This window comes from Quercus robur, chromosome 6 (assembly GCF_932294415.1).
Source record: "Quercus robur chromosome 6, dhQueRobu3.1, whole genome shotgun sequence".
In the NCBI taxonomy this organism is placed as follows: Eukaryota; Viridiplantae; Streptophyta; class Magnoliopsida; order Fagales; family Fagaceae; genus Quercus; species Quercus robur.
Genome location: NC_065539.1, coordinates 54,231,174 through 54,252,853, shown reverse-complemented (window position 1 = coordinate 54,252,853; position 21,680 = coordinate 54,231,174). Strand labels below are relative to the sequence as shown.

Genomic DNA, 21,680 nt, shown 5'->3' with positions numbered 1-21,680 from the left:
TCATTTGCCACGTCAGCTTTTACCGTTAGTTGGGTGACGGAAAAGACCTAAATGTCAGGCGTTAATTGGTTTAGAGACTAAAAGTGGTAAAAATAAAATATAGAGACTAAAATGGAAAAAGTGAAAAATATAGGGATTAAAAATGCATTTACGCCTTTTGTTTTTCTTCTCAATTTTTTTTTGACAGCACAAAACATCCACGGTTTTTACTTTTTAGATTCAGATGATGTTGGGCTATGTCTGTACTCTATGAACATTTTGGTGATAAAATACCCTTACACTGAACAGAATTGAGGAAAAAAAAATGCTGGGTAAATGATGTATTTGGTCTTTATCTTTTATACCATATTTTAATTTTGCCCTTAACCTTTCAATTGTGTCAAATTTACTCCCTAATTTTTTGTGTCATTTCGATTGAGTCCATACCGCTATCTCTTTGATGGAAATTGTTGACGTTGCAAATGGCCAAAATAAAAAATTAGTTTATTGACACATCAACGGAAACTAATTTTTTATTTTGGTCATTAACCACGTCAGCAAAATTTCCATCTAAGAAATAACAATAAAGACTAATTTGACATAGCATTGAAAGGTTAGGGGCCAAAATAATACAATTGAAAAGTTATGGATCGAATTAAAATATGGTGTAAATGGCAGGGTTCAAATACGTAATTTACCAAAAAAAATGCCCAATAAAACCGTTACACTCTCCAATTAGTTTAAAAATTGAAATTCAATTTCAAACATAGTCAATCAGTTTCATCAAATCACTTCTATTTCACCCTAATCTATACCAACACAGCCGCTATGTGAGAGATGCAAACCAAGGTTGAGTTGTAGATGGAGGGACTCTGCACAAGGTTTTCTTACTTCTCATTTTATTTAATTACCTTTATATAATTGTTTTTATTTTGGTAAACAGAGTCTATAGGTATGTATTACATCCATAGGTAGAAGCTCTCACCACCTTCAAAACCCACGCATGCTATCATAGCCCTCAACAGATGGTTCTTCTTCAACTGCACGGCTTTGTCTTTGTCTTTGTTTTATCAAATCAATGGTAAAGACGGCTCTATGTATTTTAGGCCTAAGGTGAGTACTAAATTGAGACCTTCTATATATTTAAAGAAAGATGCTACGCTTACAATATTTTTACAACAAATCATAGGTGGTTAGTTGTTATTGGTTCAAATTTGAACCTAACACTAAAATTACTTTTTTACCTAAAAATAACAACCAGTAACAACCTGCCACTTAGGATTTGTTGTACAAATATTGTGAAAATGTTGTGGACATATCATATCTTATATTTAAATATCAATTAAATAATAAAATTTTAATATAAAATATATTCTACTTGTGAGTATTGGCATTTGGCAACAATTGGTTTGTAAATGTTGCAAGTGGAACCTAAGTATTGGGATAAAGGCTAGGTTAGTGGTAGTGGTACCTTATTAAGCTCCATGGTTTTCTCTTTTGGTTCTTTAGGAGTTTCTTCAAGTCTCAATCCTTTGTTAACATGCTTTTGCATGTTTTGTTAAGAGTTTATTTTTCTCTACTTCTCTTTCTATATTGCATTCTATAGGGGTGAAATTTTGTTTCATTCCTGATTTTCCTTCTCCGTATGTAAATGATTTTTAGTTTTGATTTTTGGCTCAAATGGTTATGATTTGTAGGAATAATTGTATTCAGTGAGTGATTAGCTTTTCGGATCTTATTGTCAAATTTGACGAATTTATGGTGATGGCCTTAGTTTTTCAATATGATTCTTGATGCCAAGATTCATGTGGGTGAAAAAAAAAAGGACTTGAAGTAGTTGAAATCTCAAAGAGGATAGACATGATTCTAAAGAGAAAATTTACCTTCTATCAATTTCAATGTCAAGATTCTAAACCCCAAGTATGGGTGCTCAATCGAAACTCCATATGAATTTGTTACAATGATGCAATTTATTAGCCAAATATGCTAAGTTGCACAAACATGGACACGGGGATATGGAAATTTTTGACAAATAAGGACACGACACGGCGTGGACATGGCAATTAAATAATTAATTAAATTTTATATTTAGGCATATTTTTAAATATTTTTAGACATAAAATACGTTTATGTCTAGAATTTAAACTATGTAAGAAATACAAATAAGTAAACTAACATCCAAAGTAGTACAATAATACACATAAAATGTTTAGAGTACAAACCAAAAGGTTAAATAGGCTACATTCAAAAGTATAATAAAAATTCATAATAAAAAATATAACACAGTGACAGTGACACTATGATAGTGACAGTGACACTATTACTCACTTATAACTTATAAGTGAGTAATAGTACACCTACTCACCAAAATATCTGAAAGAAAGAAAAAAAAAAAAAAAACAGAGAGAGAGAAGAGAAGAGAAGAGGTCGGACCTGTTGTCCACGCCGAGAGAGAGAGAGATCGGACAGGGCATAGCGTTAACATCTATGGAGCTCGCCAATCGGCCCGATCTAGCTCCAGCAAGGGACAGAGGGCAGCGGCAGCAGGCAGAGGTCAGAGGGAGGGTGGGTTGAGAACTTGAGATGTGGGTTTCAGCTTTCAGTCTAATGACTTCTCAAACTCTAAACTTGCTTTTTTGTTTTAGGGTATATCACAAAATCAATGGTATTGGTAAGTCCATCTATCAAAATCTGTAATTTTTTTTTTTTCACTGCTGGCGTGTCGGAGCCGTGTCAACGCCGCGTTGTATTGGAGAAGTGAAAAAAAAAGACACTGCTTGGACATTGGATTCCGACGAGTCGTACTCGTTCTGGTGTCCAACACATGTCGGACACTGACATGTCGCCAAAAATGGCGTATTCGTGCAACCTAGCAAATATGTCGTGAGAGGTTGTAATAGACCTTGAAATTTCACATTAATTTTACTTACAATTGCACTTTTGGTCCATTTTATTGGATTTTTTTATAATAAAAAAACTATTTTTGTTTATACTATATTGTTGTTTTTTAGATCAATCTTTATTTAATCATTTTACTTAAAATTGCACTTTTGGTCCATTTTATTGGATTTTTTAAATTAAAAAAAAAAACTATTTTTGTTCATAATTTTTTTAGATCAATCCTTATTTAATCATCCTATTGTTGGGTAGACTTCCTGTTATTGCAAGCACCCAAATTTGAAATTGACACTTAAATTGAAGACACTTGATAGGACAAAAATTCTATTGGTTTAAGTAATCGTAATAAATTATGCACTACAAATGTCCTCATGTCACATTCCATCATGCCTGCTTAGCAGTTATGAAGCTCACAAATATAAACTCCACCACAATTTTTTTTTTTTTTTTTAAATGCCTACAAGAGTGTAAATGGAAGATAAGCTACACCATTATTTAAATCATCTAACCAAAGAAAAAAAAAGTTGTTCTAATATTTTATTTTTTGAGGGTTCATCTATACTTGCACATAAAGTTAAAATATTAGGATTTTTTTTTTTCAAACACATCCCTTTTAATCTTGATATTTGAATTGAAACTTAACATTCTTAATTTACTGACAAATGATGTCGATATTATGAACTTCTACATTGTTTAAAAATAAAAGCATATCTCTGAGGTAAAAAAATCCAAACATATAGGGTTTTGGCTTTTGGGGGAAAAAAAAGTATTTGGCAAGAGTTTTTTTAGCTCAATTGGTATTTCTTGGTATATCCAACGAAGATATCTAAGGTTCAAATCTCTCATCCTACATTGTTTTAACTACCAAATTAAAAACAAAAAACAAAAAAGAAGCTAAGGTTTGCAAATCATTACTTTGAGACTTTAATACATTAATACTAGCCTCTTCTAATTTTTTATTTTTTTATTTTTATTTATAAAGGTCAATTTTTTTCATTCATCCTAATTCAAGGTTGATGCATTTTCCAATCACAAAAATAATTAGAATTGTAATTAGATTTTGCATAAAAAAAAATTATTTCTCCCACAAATGTATAAATCTCATCACACTCCTAAGTATTTTTGTGATTGAAAAATGTATCAAATCGGAATTAGAATGAATGAAAAATATTGACCTTTAGGGGATAAAAATAGAAGAGAAAATATTGACCTCTAGCTAGTTTTAATAACTAGTTTTGGTGGCACGTGCATTGTGCAACCACGTGCTTGTTTCTTTCATTTAGAAATTTTTTTAAAAAAAATATATATATCTTACTAACCTGCTTTTAATTTTAATATTATTAAATAAGAGATCTTACAAAGAATGAATAAATTAAAAGCAAATGAGGTTGGAATTCTTCTCATCTACGAAATTAAAACAAAGACGTCTAATAAGAAAGCAATAAGGATGTCCCAGGACAAACTATTAAAAAAAATAAAAGTAATATACTTTTCCAACATAGTTTGAGTGTCAACCATATTACGAAGAAGTAAGAATCAACAAATCCCTCCCCTTGAATACACTTTCTTCAAAGTTCACTTAACAAAATGATTAAAACATTCTACTCGCCTGATCATGCAACATAAAAGGAAGAAAGAAAAAGTGGTGGCTATAAACAAATGTGACTTCTCTTCTCTCTATTTTCACAAATCAAAAATGTTTTAAATTAGAAATTACAGGAGAAAAATGAAGTGATAAATATCATATAGCAATTGATACACATGGCATGCACACTATTTCAAGGGAAAAAAAACTAATAAATGTACGTATTTCACTGGATTCTTCCCAAATAGGGGTTCCCTGACCAAGACCAAACGTAGAGCGCAAGATATTTCCATTTAAGATTCCTTGGAGTTTACTTAAGCCATGTGGGTGCCACGTGGCTTTAACATTAGTTGTCCACGTGTCCACACATCAAGGACTTCCCGTCATGCAATATTTCCGTCGAGAACATTGATCTGTCGCCTTACATAGTTTAGTGTCGTCAAACTCATGTATCCGTCATACTTGATTTTTATTCCCTTCAAAAAATATGATATATATATATATATATATAATATTAACATGCTGATCACAATATTTCACCTCTTTGTACGTACACAATATTCTTCATATAACCTCATTTCTCCTTAGGTATTATTTCTTAGGTTGTACTTATTTATTATTCTAAGAGTGCTCTAGCTGCCAAGACCCAATTAGCCTCTCTATAGTTCCATGCTATATCAATCATGGCAAGATTAGGGGCTGGATTAGGTGGCCTCCTCAATAGTTTGAGATTGTTTAACAAGGTCATAAGTAGAGCAGATATTAACTTCATTGTGATGCCTTGATTCCATTACAATTTTATTTTATTTTATTATTATTGTTATACCCACGGTTCTTACATTTAGGTACATGTAACTCAAACTTTCTCTCCCATTTTCCTTTAGGATCTGCTTGGGAGTTCATAAGTGAATGGAATGAGATAGTCATAAGGGAATGGAAAGGAATAAAATGGAATGAAATGTATTTAAGTAAGGGAAAGGAATGGAATGGAATGAAATTAAGTAACCTTGATTGGATGTTTTAAAATAAAGGAATGAAAATGAATGGAATGTAAGTAATCCTGTTTGGAAGCAACATAGAGAGAATGGAATGGAATCATTTTATGACAATATTACTATTAGACCCTTATTTTAAAATAAAAGGTTGAATATATAGGGGTATTTTGGGAGTTTTAGTAAAAAAATAATTAAATCTAATTTCATTCCCTTCCATTCCTCCCAATTTTGGGGGGAATAAAAATCTGAGATTTTAAAGGAATAGAGAGGAATGAGTGTTCCCTCCTACCCATTCCATTCCCTCTCACTTAAACTCTCAAACAAGAGAATAGACTTTCTATTCCCTTCATTAAAACTCTCAAACAAGATAAGGGAAGTATATTCTAAATTTTTTTTTTTTTATTCCTTTCCATTCCATTCTATTCCCTCCTCCCAAGCAGAACATTAGGGCTCGTTTGAATTGAGAGGGGAGGGAAGGGGAGTAGAGTAAAGTTGGCTGAAAATAGGGAGGAGGGAGGGGGAGTAGAGTAGAGTTAGCTGAAAATATGCTAATTTTGGGCCAATATTACTCTACTCCCCTCCCTCCCCCTTAATCCAAAAAGACCAATATGTTCGGGCTTTCTCTCATTTTGCTACAATGATCGATTTTCATTACTTTATTTCAATTTGATTGGTTCACTGTGTCACAATTGTTCTTTACTGATGAGAAGGGCATCGAATTTGGTCCTAAACCGGTGTTCCCCTCCACTACAAAGATCTCTCTCTTTTTTTCTTTATTTTTTATTTTTGTTTTTCTTTAGGTGTGAAAATTACATTTTTTCACTGTAAAATCTAAACTATACATCATTTTATTCTTTGCCCCATGAACTATCGAAATGCATGATTAATCCCCAAAGTTGTAACTTTGTTTCAATTTACCCCCTACCATGTTTTTAAATATTAAGTACGATAGAATTAAGTATTGAAATATTAATTTACCACTCTCTCCAAAACAAACGCTAGAGGGGTAAATTGGTCTTTAAAAGCTAATGTAAGGACTCAATTTATAACGATCCCAAATTGGTATTGGGTTCGAATGTTAAAGGCCCAAACAATAAATTTGTAGAGAGTGGGCTAAAAGGCTTGGCCTTGATGAACGGACAGTCGTTAATCATGGTGTTCATGATGATCGCACAGAGGTGAACTGAGCTTATCCAAGAAGACTTTCTCCTTGGCACGGCCTGGGTGGCTCTGGTTCGTGGACCTCGTCCGGGGAGCTTAATGTTCTTATTATTCCTTTTACGCTAAGTTACCATGGTCCTAGAGACGATACATAATGCCCTCCTCCCTTTGGTGTGGATGAATTCTTACATTATATAGCCTGTAAGGTTGAATTTACTCAACCATCTAATTGGCTTTATTCCATGCCAAATTTGCTTGTAATTCAGCATTTAGTAACCCTGTATTTAGGTGGGTTTGTTGTAAGGGTAGTGAGTGAGATAGAGTGAAGATTGCTCAAGAGTGTGCAAGAAAACAGAGTGTCGTGGCTGGGACTCGCGGGTGGACTCGCGGCTGCAAGCCGCCAGAAGCTGCACACGTGCCAAGCATGCTGGAAAATGAACAGTCATGCTAGCTGGAGCACTACAGGACAAAACAGGACAACTGGCCATACGGTTATCTCGCGACTGGATCTCGCGACTTGGTCAAGCCGCGAGGTCAAGCCGCGAGCCACCCCTGTTTTGCCAAAACCTGACGTTTCACATTCCTCTCCACTCCAGTATAAATACCCCTTTAACCCACGATTGAAAGAGAGCTTCCAGAGAGAATTTTGAGAGAGAAACCCTAAAGAAAAACCAGATTGTTTCACCCACAATCTATACCTTAGAGTCTCTTCAAATTCCCTTACTCTCTTCCTCTCCATTGTCAAAACCTTGAGAGGCATTATACCAAACCTGGTTCTCACCATTATCATCTCTGTGAGACAGTCGTTTGGAGTTCTGGGAAGCAGTTAGGAAGGAGCCAATCTTCATTGGTTGATGCTACGGTCTAGTAGCGGAATCCGGGAAGCTAGAAAAGAAAAAGGTTCGGCGCAACCTCGTTGGAGCAAGAAGCTTGGAGGGCTTAGGTGCACTGGGTAGATTAGGCTTGGAGGGTCTATTGCTGTCCTTGTATCCCAACTGTATTTTCTAGTGGATTGATTACCGCTTGGAGGGCGGCGGAGAGGTTTTTCGCCGAGGTCTTCGGTTTCCTCTTCGATAACACATCGCGTGTTGTCTTTGTGTTTGCATCTTCCTTCCTCTCTATCTTTGCCTTTATATTATCTGCTGTGATTTTATTTTGTTATGGCTTAGATAGTATTTAACCTATTTCACATTATAGCATATGTTAAGTTTCCGCACACTTGTTGTTTAACATATTGCTTGTGTTGGTTAAGTTAATTTTTGGGGGTCTAAACGTTCAAAAGTGTTTTGTACACGTTTTTGAACTTTCATAGCCATTCTCAGTTGATCCTGACCTTCCATCTGTTGATCAGGTAGGTAACTACTTGAGTGCTTGTCCCATCAGCTGCCTTCCCCCACTTTCTGTTAGTTACAGTAACCGAAGCCGCATTGTTCAGGAGTCTTTTCCCCATTAATGCGACCAGGACGTTTGTTGGCGCATTCAATGCGAAGGTGATAGCTTTTCCTTAAACCGCTTCTACACCGTACCCCGCGCGCATCTTACTGTACTCGCCCTTTCTTCTAGGAGCGCTCTGGGGGCTGCTTTTGATGGCGTGCCATTCCTTCCGTCTAGGTTCTGGGATGCCGAGGACAGGATCGTCCTCGGCTACATCTCTAGGCCATTTGGACTTTCGTTGCATGTCCTCAGCAACGTCTATCCTCGGCGCGGGCCTTGGGCCCTAATGCAAAATGGGCCGGGATCACAAATTCTCTGGCCCCACAATAGCCCCTCAAAATCCTGCTGTTCGGCTCCTCGGACGGAGAGGAGGGTTTTGGTGACGTCGGGTCGGAGCCTCTTCGTTTGCCTGGGACACGCTCCTGGTTGTGAGACATTCTTTTAGTTTACCCACACCGCGTTCCTGCCATTTCGGTACATGAGGCGCTCCTTTAATAAGGTCTCTTTACGAGACGACGCAAATCCAACGGTTGAAGACTGCTTTGGGAATTAGGTGGGACTTATCTTGTTTGTAGTTTTTCTTGGAGATTTGTACAAATTAAATGCCGCCAGGCTTGCCCCACATATAAGAAGCACGGTGGGAGGTCATTCCCTTTATTTGTAGACCCTTTAGGCTTTTCAAATCCCTAACCCTCCAATTGTGCCCAAAGTCCCCATTACCAATGTGACTAAGCCTTAAGGGGTGACATGGTCAAGGCCAGGATGAGGGTGAAAGGACCACACCCTCTTCAGAAGCCTTGGGTATCTTCGAGATTCAAGATGGGCCGGTCAGGGTAAGGGAGACATAGACTCAAGACATTTCTTCCCTTCGATAGGGCAAGAAAGGAGTCTTTTCTTCCTTTAGCCAAAATCTGAACTAGGCGGAGGTCGCATCAGATTTTTGGTGCGATAGCACTGGGATTTCCCATCACCGGTACCATCCGTTCTCGCTCGATTGCTACTAATATGATACTTGCTCGATTGCTGTTAGAGTTTGTATGGGGATTTGGCATCCCCGCTTCTTCCTCTCTTCCATCACTGGTGTCACCCGAGTGCCTCCGTTTCTTCTTCTCTTCCATCACTGTTGCCACCCATACTTGCTCAGTCGCTGCTAGAGCAAAATTGAAGGATCTATCGTTCCCGTGTATCCCCCTTCTTTTTTTTCTTTTTTTTTGTTTCTGTAGTTAGCTTCTGGTATAGGCTTGTTTAAGCCCCTTTTTTGTATGCTGTACTACTTCTTTGTCAAATAAAAGATGATTTTATCCCATTTTGCATGTTGTTTCTTTTCTGCAATAATTATATTGTGAATGGATGTGCTGGTGTCCTTTTTTTTTTAACAGTACTTAGGGCCAATGCCCTTATTAGCAAAGAGTTATCACTTTGAACTTATCAAAACTGACGGGCACAACAATGCCAACTTTAAGTAGGTTAACCATATGAGACTAACCGGGATAACAGCTGAATGTTCTGTATTGCGTATGGGGTGATCACCCGAGGACATGTAACCTAAAATGAACTTTCTGAGGGGGTCGTCGGGCACTAGGGTGCTTCACCACGTTTTAGATGATATTCATAGCCTTAACTTGTTTTTGGCATCCAGTTCGAGGACTGAGGCATGACTGTACAGGGTCTAAACACTTGGTTGTGTTAGTTTCCTTAGAGCTGGGGGTCTGAGGACCGTGCAGGATTTCCATTCTTTCTAGGACTTAAGCCTTTCTTGATGTAATTAGTTTCCCGTAGGTTTGAGTCCAAGGACCATGCAAGACCTTGGTTCTGTCCAATACTTATATTTTCTAGTAACTAGTTTCCCCATATGTTTGAGTCCGAGGACCATGCAAAACCTTGGTTCTGTCTAACACTTATATTTTCTTAAAGTAGCTGGTTTTCCCATAGGTTTGAGTCCGAGGACCATGCAAGACCTTGGTTCTGTCCAACACTTATATTTTCTAATGACTAGTTTCCCCATAGGTTTGAGTCTGAGGACCATGCAAGACTTTGGTTCTGTCTAACACTTATATTTTCTTGAAGTAGCTGGTTTCCCCATAGGTTTGAGTCCGAGGACCATGCAAGACCTTGATTCTATCTAATACTCATATTTTCTTGAAGTAGTTGGTTTCCTCATAGGTTTGAGTCCGAGGACCATACAAGACCTTGGTTCTGTCCAACACTTATATTTTCTGGAAGTAGCTGGTTTCCCCATAGGTTTGAGTCCGAAGACCATGCAAGACCTTGGTTCTGTCCAACATTTATATTTTCTAGAAGTAGCTGATTTCCCCATAGGTTTGAATACGAGGACCATGCAAGACCTTAGTTCTGTCCAACACTTATATTTTCTAGAAGTAGCTGGTTTCCCTATAGGTTTGAGTCCGAGGACCATGCAAGACCTTGGTTCTGTCTAGCACTTATGGGAATTCAGTGAATCGAGCTATTGGACCCGCGAGGATTAGCCCTTTGGCAAATGGGTGGGACATAGACTTGATGTTAGAAGCCCCTAGAACTGCCCGTGCCACTGGCACTTCAAAGCATAGCCCTAAGTGGGAACTGAGTTAGGGAAACAACCGCGTGCTGCTGGAAATGATGGAGAAGCTTTCGCATAGCTTGTACCACTGCCAAAATTATTTCTTTCGAGGGACCCTTGTTGACAGGGGCTTGATCTTACCATGACTAACTGCCGTCTACGCCAACGCACAAGCCTTCCCACAGACGACGCCAATTGTAAGGACCCAATTTGTAACGATCCCAAATTGGTATTGGGTTCGAACGTTAAAGGCCCAAACAATAAATTTGTAGAGAGTGGGCTAAAAGGCTAGGCTTTGATGAACGAACAGTCATTAGTCATGGTATTCATGATGATCGCACAGAGGTGAACTGAGCTTATCCAAGAAGACTTTCTCCTCAGCATGGCCTGGGTAGCTCCGGTTCGTGGACCTCATCCGGGGGGCTTAATGTTCTTATTATTCCTTTTACGCTAGGTTATCATGGTCCTAGAGACGATACATAATGCCCTCCTCCCTTTGGTGTGGATGAATTCTTACATTATATAACCCTTCTTAGTTGATCCTGACCTTCCATCTGTTGATCAGGCAGATAACTACTCGAGTGCTTGTCCCATCAGCCGCCTTCCCCCACTTTCTGTTAGTTGTAGAAACCGAAGCTGCACTGTTCAGGAGTCCTTTCCCCATTAATGCAACCAGGACGTTTGTTGGCGCATTCAATGCGAAGGGGACTGCTTTTCCTTGAACCGCTCCTACACCGTACCCCCGCGCGTGTCTTACTGTACTCACCCTTTCTTCTGGGAGCGCTCTGGGGGCTGCTTTTGATGGCGTGCCATTCCTTCCTTCTAGGTTCTGGGATGCCGAGGACAGGATCGTCCTCGGCTACATCTCTAGGCCATTTGAACTTTCGTTGCACGTCCTCGACAACGTCTATCCTTGGCGCGGGCCTTGGGTCCTAATGCAAAATGGGCCGGGATTACAAATTCTCTAGCCCCACAGCTAAATTTTGTTAGACTTAATAGCCCAAAAAAAAAAAAAAACTAGTGGTTAAGTGTTACAAAGTTTTCAATTTGGAGAGTCAATCTTGCATTTTAATAGTTCATGAGGCAAATTAAGTGTAAAATGTGGTATAATTTAGGGTGAAAAAGCAGTGTAATTCCCTTTTTTTTTTTTTTTTTTTTAACAAACACACACCCAAACATAATATTTGATTATATTTAGAATTAAAATTTATTTGAGAAAACATGAAATTTATTTATATTAATCAAATAAGTGGGAGTTGATTAAGAATTAAGCAATTCAACATGAAATTGACTTTTTATTTATTAATTAATTGTGTTAAAACATTAATCTGTTTTTAATACTAAGAACCTATTTGGCATGAGTTTCAATTTTTAACTTTTTTTAGTTTTTAATTTTTATGCATAACTTTTTAAAACTGTACTTTTTTTTTTCTTTTACTTTTTTTTATTTTTTAAATACACGCACTATTAACAAAAATTTTCTAACTAAATAAACTTTTTGAAATGGACACTAAGCGTAAGGTGTTTCCAAATCCAAGCAGCGTGGAACATGCGACGAAAGTAGGAACCTTAAGATGCAATGGGAGCTTCCTTGATTCTCGCTGCGTTGACCTGTTGTAAAAAATTCAGTTTGCTTTCCAGGCTGTTGACAGCCGAAAACCAAAAGTACTACATACATACATACATACATACTAGTGTATTGCAACAGCTGGCAGTAGCAGACTACCGATCGACATCCATCAAATGTGATATGTGAGAGTGTGAGAAGAAAGCAGTTAGTACGGACACACAACATAACATATCCTTCTGGAAATCTCTCGAATACGGAAAATATGAACGTACGTACGAAGCTCCATGCACCTACCTATGAATACTATCCTTCCAAACTAAAATATCCCATTCTAACTCGATCAATTTTTATCCATGCCATTTCGACATTATCTCCATTCCCCTTTGCTCCATTAATTTGTTTCTATTTATTTTTTATAGGATTAGGATTACTCATAAAAGAAAATTCCTTGCTTTCTTAATCTTAAAGATCATCCTTTTTCTTGTTTACTTCTTTACTCCTATATTTTGTGCTTTGCTAATCACTTATGTTGACTATGATTATCCTACAAAACTTGGAAAGCGTTGGAGCACCACACTCCTCCCAGCTTAGCGTACCCAACAAGAGATGGCACTCCGCCTTTGTTTACATATATTGCTCTAGAGCCCTACTATCTGTTTTCAAAGATAATTCTCTACCCGATAAGAAAGACGCATCTTTCGTGGATGTGGATCTCAAACCGGACATCAAGTCCAAAGTTGATCAAGCAACACTCACTAAACTTGTGGAAGAAAAAAAATTGAAAGCCTCCAAAACATTGGAGGGGTTTCTAAAGTAGCATCCACTCTTGAAACCAATGTTGAACGTGGGATTCAAGGTGATGTTGAAGACATTGCTCGCCGACATGAGGCTTTCGGCTCAAACAAGTATAAAACCCCACCTACAAAGAGCTTCTTTCATTTTGTAGTGGAAGAATTCAAGGATCATAGCATTCTCATCAACTTAGGCAGTGCTGCATCTTCTCTTGCATTCGGCATCAAAGAGAATGGAATAAAACAAGGATGGTATGACGGTGGTAGCATATTTGTTGCTCTATTTCTTGTCATTGTTGTTTCTGCCATATTTCATTTTAGGCAAAACAGACAATTTGACAAGTTAACTGAGGTCAGCAACAAAATCCAAATTGACGCTGTGAGAGCTGGGCGGCGTCAACAAATTTCAATATTTGAAATTGTCGTTGGAGATGTCATTTTCTTAAAGATTGGAGATCAAGTTCCAGCAGATGGGCTATTCTTAAATGGACACTCATTACAAGTGGATGAATCGAGCATGACAGGGGAAAGTGATCGTGTAGAAGTAAATTGCAGCCATCCATTTTTGCTTTCTTGAACAAAGGTGATTGATGGCAATGCTCGAATGCTTGTCACTTCAGTTGGAATGAACACTAAATGGGGCGAGATGATGAGTTCAATCAGCAGCCGTAATACCAATCACCAGACACCTTTACAAACTCGGCTTAAAGAGCTAACTTCGTCAATAGGAAAGCTTGGTTTGCTGGTTGCTTTCCACGTTCTCATAATCTTGTTCTATCGATACTTCATGGGGAATATAAAAGATGAGAATGGAAATAAAGTGTTCAATGGCAGCACCACCAAGGTTTATGACATACTAAATGCTGTGGTAGGTATTTTAGCGGCTGCTATTACTATAGTTGAGGTTGTAACTCCAAAAGGGTTTCCTATGGCTGTCAAGCTTACACAGATTTATTCCACGAAAAAAATGATGGCTGACCAGGCAATGGTGCGGAAGTTGTCTGCGTGTGAGACCATAGGCTCTATCACCACCATTTGTACAGACAAAACAGGGACTCTCAAGCGGAATAAAATGAAGGTGACCAAGTTCTGGCTAGGCAAAGCACCAACTACTTACACATCAATCGCTCCATATATTCTTGAATTGCTACAAGAAGGAGTTGCTCTAAACACAACCGGTAATGTTTACTGGCCTACTTCAGGCTCTGAAATTGAGTTCTCCGGTAGTCCCACTGAACAAGCAATTCTTTCATGGGCTGTTCTGGAGCTAAACATGAAAATGGAACAATTGAAGCAAAGCTGTAAGATTCTTTACGTTGAAGCATTCAATTCTCAGAAGAAACGAAGCGGAGTCATAACAAGGAGAAAGATAGACGATACAATCCACGTAAACTGGAAAGGAGATGCAGAAATGATATTGAAAATGTGTTCAAGTTACTATGATGCTTCTGGAATTATGAAAGATCTAGATGATAGTGAAAAGTTGAAATTCGAACAAAGAATTCAAGGTATGGCAGCTAGCAGCCTCCGGTGCATTGCTTTTGCACATAAGCAAATTTCAGAAGAAGATCAAGAACATGATATGGAGCAAAAGAAGATAAAAGAAGATGGTCTGACCCTATTAGGACTGGTGGGTATTAAGGACCCATGTCATCCAGGGGTAAAGAAGGCTGTGGAAGATTGCCAAAATGCAGGTGTGAACATCAAAATGATCATTGGAGACAATGTTTTCACAGCCAAAGTTATTGCCACTGAATGTGGAATATTAAGATTTGATCAAGACATGAGTGGAGCAGTGGTAGAAGGCATTGAATTCAGAAACTACACACCAAAGGAGAGAATGAAGAAAGTTGATAAAATTTGTGTGATGGCAAGGTCATCTCCCTTTGACAAACTACTGATGGTAGAATGTTTGAAACAAAAAGGTCATGTAGTTGCAGTCACTGGGCATAGCACAAATGATTCACAAGCACTGAAAGAAGCTGATGTAGGACTTTCTATGGGAATTCAAGGCACCGAGGTGGCAAAGGAAAGCTCAGATATTGTCATTTTGGATGACAACTTTGCTTCAGTGGCCAAAAAATTTAAAGTGGGGAAGATGTGTTTACAAAAACATTCAAAAGTTCATTCAGTTTCAACTCACCATGAATGTTGCTGCTATTACTATCAACTTAGTGGCAGTCATTTATGTCAGTAAAGGCCCGTTGACAGGAGTCCAGTTATTATGGGTGAACCTAATTACGCATACCCTGGGTGCTTTAGCTCTAGCAACAGCAACCCACCAAGGAACTAATGAAGAAGCCACCAGTAGGTCGAACTGAACCACTTATTACCAACATAATGTGGAGAAATCTCTTAGCCCAAGCTTTGTATCAAATTATCGTACTCCTGACCTTGCAATTCAAAGGTGAATCAATCTTTGGTGTGACTAAGAAGGTAAATGACATGTTGATCTTCAATACTTCCGTCCTTTGTCAACTGTTCAATGAATTCAATGCAAGAAAGCTTGAGAAGAAGAATGTGTTTAAAGGAATACATAGGAACAAGTTGTTTTTGGGGATCATAGCCATAACCATAGTCCTTCAGGTGGTGATGGTAGAATTTTTGAAGAAGTTTGCAGGTACAGAAAGGTTGAATTGGGGGCAATGGGTTGAGTGCATTGGATTTGGAATAATATCTTGGCCAATTGGTTGGATTGTGAAGTGGATACCTGTTCCAAAAAGACCATTTCTGAGTTACCTAAACATGAAAAAGATGTAAGGACTTCTAACCCCATTTTTGTTCAGATTGAAGACAAGCCCAAGGTTGATTGGGGTTTGATTGCTTGTAATTATGTATTGTAGCCAGGTGACCAAGTCACTAAGTAGATTTTTTTTTTTTTTTTTTTTACGAAGATTGTGGGTGATATTTCATTTGTTTGTATATGATGTATTGTATTTAGTTAGTATATGATGATGTATTTCAATTCAAATATATGGAGAGTTTGATATATATATATATATATATTCATGAATTGAATGCTTACAAGGTGGAGGGGACAATGACAAACAAGACAACCTCCAATAAAATTGAGCAAGAAAAGGATGGAAGGCCAACAAATTAAAGCACACAACAATTAAAATTAATGAGCTCCCAGTCCCACCAAAAGGAATTTGACTAATTAGCAAAAAGAAATATTGACAGAGACGATAGATATTAAGATGTGCTAGATACCTGCCATTCTCTCTGATAGAGAGAGGATGAGGGTAATAACTAATGAGTAAGAATACGAGTAGGTTTTTTGGGAAGAAGATATGGGGTAGTGTGTCACAAAATAATAAGTGGGTTAAGAAAGTGGAAAGTTGGGAGTGGGACTATACTTTATATTGGGCCAAAGTAGGGAAGGAAGCCTCTGCCTTAATTTCTATTAGCGTTTAACCTGTGCAATGCACAGGAAAGTAACCATTTATGACTGGGCTGATATTGTCTACTCATGCAAACACATATCTTAAGCATCAATGTCTAAGTTCAACCAGCAAAGTATAAACAACATTTTTTTCTTTAATATTCACAGAGCCAACTGTTAAGACATATGTGTTTCACTTGTTAAGAACATATGTCATGATTTTATGTAATTAGCTTATCCTTTGACAAAACGCACTTTACTTGTATTTGGGTAGCTTTATGATGTTTTAAATACTTCAAGAAACCTTGTTTCAAGATCAAGTATTGAAGCTTTCAAGTCTGTTCAAGAAAACAAGTTCAGATTGCAAAATCATTAAATCTCGATAGCTAGATGACAACTGCATCTATTGAGCTTAAGGAAGCTGTTCTTCGTTCGGTGTGCTCGACACCTGCTCAACACCTGCTCGACACCTGCTATCTATCGAGGTTTAAGATTTTCAGAATTTCAATCTGATTTTCTTGGGATCCGTGAATGTGTCTTTGGGCCTTCTTTTTTCCTAAACCTAGACATATAAAAGGATCAGTTTAAGGGCCGTCAAAGTGTTCACAAGTTGCACAAGCTTTGAGAAAACTCTGTTCAAGCAAATTGTGACCAGAGACAAAGTTCTCACCCTAGTTCATCTCTTTCTCTTGAAGAAGTTGTTGTGTATGTGCACCGTAGGGTTTTGTGACCAAGCATCTTCTTGATCTTCATCGTTTGGATGAACTGAAAAACTTTGCAACCAACAACCTTCTTAGTTGTTGATTGAAGTCGCGTACTGGGATCCACACAATTGGTTAGTCACGTATTGGGAGTTGTGCATCTAAAAGGGGAATTGTCACTACGGAACAAGTCCAATTGGGTATTGGGATAAGGGTTCAACTGTAGGTTGGTAAGGTACTTGGATTCCTATACTTGTAACCGCTTGTTGTGATAATAGTGGAGTTTCGGGAGCGGTGACCTAAAAATCACCCGGTGGGGTTTTTGCCGTTAGGTTTTCCCCATTCGTAAACAAATCACCGTGTTATTTATTTTCCGCTACATATTTAGTTTATTGGTAATTTGTTTGTGCTACCACGAGTTTGCATGATAAATTGATTAATTAATAACTTGGTTAATTAATTAATTTCTATCACAAGGGGTCATTCAGTTTGTGGCCTATCAAGTGGTATCAAAGCAGACACACTCTGATTAGGGTTTAATTTTTGATGTGTTGATCTATTGACCCCTGTTTGTCATGGATAGAGGACAATTATTAATCATACCTCCTTTATTTGATGGCACTAACTATGCATACTGGAAAGTACACATGAGAGTTTTCTTGTAGTCTTTAGATGAGAAAGTGTGGTAAGCTGTGGAGATAGGCTGGATTAAGCTTACAGAAGCGCCAGCCGACTGGGATGATGCCAAGATTAAGGCGGCAAAGTTCAACAGCAGAGCCTTGAATGCATTGTTCAGTGCTGTCACCAATAAGGAGTTCAAGAAGATATCCTCCACTGAAATTGCCAAGGAGGCTTGGACCATTCTCCAGACAACCTATGAGGGTACTAAGGCTGTCAAGGACTCAAAATTTCAGAGACTCACTACAAGTTTTGAAGAGATAAAGATGGAGGAGGATAAGTCTTTCGATGAGTTCTATGCCAAGCTAAAAGACATAATGAACTCAGCCTTCAATCTTGGGGAAACCATTCCTGAACCCAAGATTGTGAGGAAAGTGCTCAGATCTCTGCCCGAAAGATTTCATACCAATATTACGGCAATAAAGGAATCAAAGGATATTGACAAGATTCCTTTGACTGAGCTGGTTGGAAACTTGCAGACCTACGAGCTAGGGTTGACAAGAATAGGCAAGTCGGGTAAAAGCAAGAGTATGGCACTGAAGGTCAAGTGCAGTGAAACATATGAATCTTCTGATGATGAAGATTCCAAGATGAAGTCCTACATCACCAGGCAGTTCAAGAAGTTTATGAAGAACGCCAATAGGAAGGGTTTCGACAAGGACCGTATGCAATCTAGCTCTTTTCAGTTTAAAGGCCAAGACAAAGGGAAGAAGGATGCTAAGGAAGGTGGTCAGTACACTGTTCCCTCAGGACCTAAGTGCTTTGGGTGTCAAGGCTTCGGTCACATGAAGCATGAGTGTCCTACATACCTCAAGAGCATTGGGAAGAGCAAAGCACTTGCTGTTACCTTGAGCGACACTGAGCCTGAGGATGATTCCGACAATGAGGATGACAGAATCTTAAATGCCTTCACGGCCACGGTCAATCCTACTGATGGGATTGTTGAAGATGTGGTTGAAGAAGAGGAACTGGTGGAATCTAAGTTTGAGAAGATGGATGATCAAGATGACATCCATACTGCCTATGAGACGCTGTATAAGCTTTCTGAAAGCATGAGAAATTATGTAGGCTAACCACCAAGAAGCTCAGTGATGTGGAACTTGACCGTGAGGAGCTTTCCACAAAGTTTGATAAGGCCAATCAGACTATTGGAGCACTGAGATTCAAGAAAAAATTTCTTGGCTGAGAAGACCAAGAAGCTTGAAGCAGAACTGTTTCAAGTCAGAGCTCAATTGGAGAGGACTTCAAGCGCAAAGCTAGATGAGATGCTGAGCATTCAGAAATCTACTTCAGATCGAACAGGTTTAGGGTATGGACTTTCTTCTTCTAATACTGCTTCTTCTAGTACTACTGTTTTTGTTCCTCCTGCTAATAGTGTTAAAACTGAGAACAATGAGATTAAAACTGAATTAGCTAGTGAGAACTTAGACAAGGGTAAATCTATCTTAGGAGCACCCCTTAAGCTTAAGAAGAAAGATGTTAAAAACCCTAGGGCTAAGAAGGCTAACTCTCAAAAGCCTAAACAAAAGAAGCAGCATCTCTGTCATCATTGTGGAGCTGCCAGTCATACTGGACCAAATTGCTACAAGTGGCTTGCCACTCAACAGAGCAACGGCATGATAGCATCTGGGAACCAAAATCAGCTTCAATCCTCTCTCGCTCCCCTTGGTGATCTTCTCAAAGCCCTAATGTTCCTTTCGAACTTGAACGACTTTAATTCTTCCCCTTCACCGTCGGTTCAAGGGTATGCTAAACGGAAAGGTTCTTCCAAGGTGTGAAAGGAAAAGGGCTCCAAGTGATTCTGTCACTTTTCTCTCTCTCTTCTTGTTTTTGTGTGTGCATTACTTATGTGTTTTGGCTTTCATGTTTTGAGTCAGTTTAGTTTTTATGCTTTGTTTGTTTGACATGTTTTTGTTTGGTTATTTTTCAATTTTTACTTTGTTTTTTTTTTCTTTATAAAAATAAAAAATACAAAATTGAAAAATCAGAAAAATACAAAAACAATGTGTGTTTTGTGTACATTGGTACTTGTGTACCTTGAATGGCCAATAAAACAAAGTCTTCTAAACTTTGTATCATTTGTAGCTTAGATGAGCATTTCTATGCACAACTAAGTAAGTGAGCTTTGTGGCTCGTGTTTGTGATGAGTACGATTAAGTTGTCTCTTAAACTTAACACACATATTACTCTTTTTGACGGGAATGACTAAAAAATTTTGAGAGAAAGACATAAATAATCATCTCAACACTGTTGCCCGCCAATCATTATTTGACACCTATATGCTTCGGCATAGTAAAAGTGCAATGTCAATGACATTTGTGTGGCTAGGCATAACAAAATTAAAATGTCAAATATCATTGGGTATTTCTTTGCACTATCTAATAAGCCCATGCATGATATGTTTAAAAGAAAAATATGCAAAGAATCAAAAGCAAAAAGATCAAAAATGCTTTAAACATGATTGCAAGCGTGTATTCTAGGAGATGTGGGAGTTATAGGATGTATCTCAAAGGTGATAGTCCCCATTAAGCAGTTATGATTGTGTGTGAGTTAAAGTGATTTTCTCATATCTCAAATCATCATAACATGCATATACTTATGCAATCTTGCGATATTTTTCACACACGACACGCAATATTCTTTGCTATTCTTGATACATGTGCAGGTACAATGTGATTTGGCCATCACAAAGTTTTACATGTATTAATGTATGCTCACTAAACTGTCTAAGACTTGTTTTTGAAATATAAAATTGGTTAGACTTGTTTAGTGTGTGTGTGTGTTTTTGAAGATCCTTGTGCTTAAATTCTCATTTAAGAGATATTTTTAAGAGTTTAATATGTTGATTGGATCGTTGGTTGAGTTGCATGTTGGATTGCATTCATGTCTGTGTTTTTTACATCTCGAAAAACTGTTTTTAAAAGCTGGCTCGACACCTCCTCGATACCTCTTCGATAGCTGGCTATCTGTCGAGCTTCCTTAAGCTTTTTCTTATCGCAATCTCGCCTGCACCTCGATACCTAGTGGATCTATTGAGATTGGGTCTGTATGCTCGATAGCTTCTCGATACCTGGTGGATCAATCGAGCTTCTGTTCTAAAATCTGGTGTGTTGATCCTCGATACCTCCTCGACACCTCAACTGTCGACGAGTATTTCCTCGACACCTCCTCGACAAATCGCTAGATACCTCTCGATACCTGCATCTGTAAAGATTTACTAGCTTTCCTATATAAAGCCCCTGCGCGATCTGGTCCTCATTTCCATCGATCTCTCTCTCGATACTTCTCTGTTTCTCTCCCAAAAACACTCCATTCTCACTCCTATCTTGGTTCTCAAGGATTTTCCAAGGTTTTTCAAGTTTTTCTTCACTTGGTAAGCTTCTAATCTTTTCTCATTCATTCATTTCATGTTTTGAAACCTAGGATTTGGGGTTTTTGGAAATTTTTGGGGTTTTTCAAAATTGATGAGATTTCATTGAAATTTTGGGTTGGGTTTTCACTTAAATGTGTTTAAAACATCATACATTGCATCACATTAGCATTATAATGGTATTGCCATGCATTTAGATGTGTGCTATATGTTTGTGTGCTGATAGGTTTGGATTGGGCTGAGCCCATGATGCAGTTTCCTTTGCATGTCACATGCTCATGCATTTCCCATGCATACGTACTTCTTTTCAATATATTTGATATATTTGAAAATGTTTGGGACTTTTCTGATTGTCTTTCATTCTCTCTCTCTTTGTTGTTTACATTAGTTATGTCTATGGCACCTAAGCGTAAATCCACTCCAGCCCGGAACCCTCTTCGTTCCGATGCTTCTTTTTCATCTGATCCTACCTTATCTTATATCCGGTTCCGTGATGGATGATGATGCCTTTAAGGCATTTTCGGAGAACTTTTCTAGACGAGGCATTCATTCGGAATGCCAAGTCATCTTGACGGA

The 21,680-nt window shown here is 38.1% G+C and overlaps 1 pseudogene; it reads left to right on the top strand.

The window, feature by feature from the left end:
* The first annotated feature begins 12,714 nt into the window (after nucleotides 1-12,714).
* Nucleotides 12,715-21,680, top strand: part of LOC126690381 (uncharacterized) — a 72,762-nt pseudogene continuing 63,796 nt past the window's right edge.